This window comes from Cynocephalus volans, chromosome 1, assembly GCF_027409185.1.
Source record: "Cynocephalus volans isolate mCynVol1 chromosome 1, mCynVol1.pri, whole genome shotgun sequence".
Taxonomy (NCBI): Eukaryota; Metazoa; Chordata; class Mammalia; order Dermoptera; family Cynocephalidae; genus Cynocephalus; species Cynocephalus volans.
Genome location: NC_084460.1, coordinates 273,739,207 through 273,740,419, shown reverse-complemented (window position 1 = coordinate 273,740,419; position 1,213 = coordinate 273,739,207).

The following is a 1,213-nucleotide window of genomic DNA, read 5'->3' as shown; positions in this document are numbered from 1 at the left end:
CCTTATTCAATGTTATCAAGATGCACTGGCCTTTGTTATTTCTCTGGACTGGCTTAATGCCTCAGATCCATTCCACTCACTATTTCCTCCCCCTGGAAGACTGCAATACACTCCCTTTTTCTCCTCTAATTGAATATATACTGGCAACAAAGGACAGATGAAATAAAAGCATAAACCAAGTGTGTTTATTTCTGAGTTTGTTCTGAAATAGAACCTCTGCGTCTCGTTCCTTTTGTTGATATGGAAGCTGAAGCCCACACAGATAAAGGTCATCCAACTAGTGTGAAAAAGCAAAGATAATAAACTCTATCTTTTGGTTTTCAAACGGGTGCTATTTTCACCTGTATTCTAAACATGTCAAACCATTCCTTCAACATAAGGAAAAATTAATTTGGTATATTTTTTAAAATTTTGTAATATTTTTAGTTTTCTCTGCCCTTTAGGTTTTAGATATAAAGAAGTCTGTATCTCTTCTGTTTTTCCTCTTTATTCTCTTACACCTTTTCCTCCCCCTTTTTCTCCTGCTTTTCCCCTTCTTTTTTCTTCTCCTCAATCCTGCCTTGCATGTGGAATAACTAGAACTCTCATGCACTGCTGGTAAGAATGTAAAATGGCACAGCCACTTCGAAAAATCATTTAATAGTTTCTTAAGTTTTACACACACCAACTACAACTTAGCTCTTTCCCACCTAGGAATTCATGCAAGAAAAATCAAAGCATAATTTTATACTTGGTTTATATAAAAACATCCATCACAGCTTTATTGATAATGGCTAAAAACTGGAAGTATGTGAATAAATAAATTGTGATCGATCTACACAATGAAATGCTACTTAGCAATAAAAAGGAATAAACTATTGGTATGCACAAAATTACAGGTGCATTTCAAAATCACTGTGTTGTGTAGTGGGTTAGAAATCTTGATTCTCCTTTGATCTTAGAATAGGATATTTAGGTAATGCATGCATGGGGCTATTGCCTTCGAGTAGAGGACAAAAGTCCACAGATAAATTTGGCAAAAGCCATCTAATCAATTCTAATCACTGTTTAGGGATAGGATTGTGTACTTTTGACTGTTGTAGGTTACTAGTTTGATTCCTGCTTGAATGACTATTGACTCTTTAACCTACTGATTGTTCTTTAGATATGTTAAGGAAACTGCTTGAATGCTGTTTAAATATGCTAAAGAAATCGCTGTAGGAAGTATGTAAAA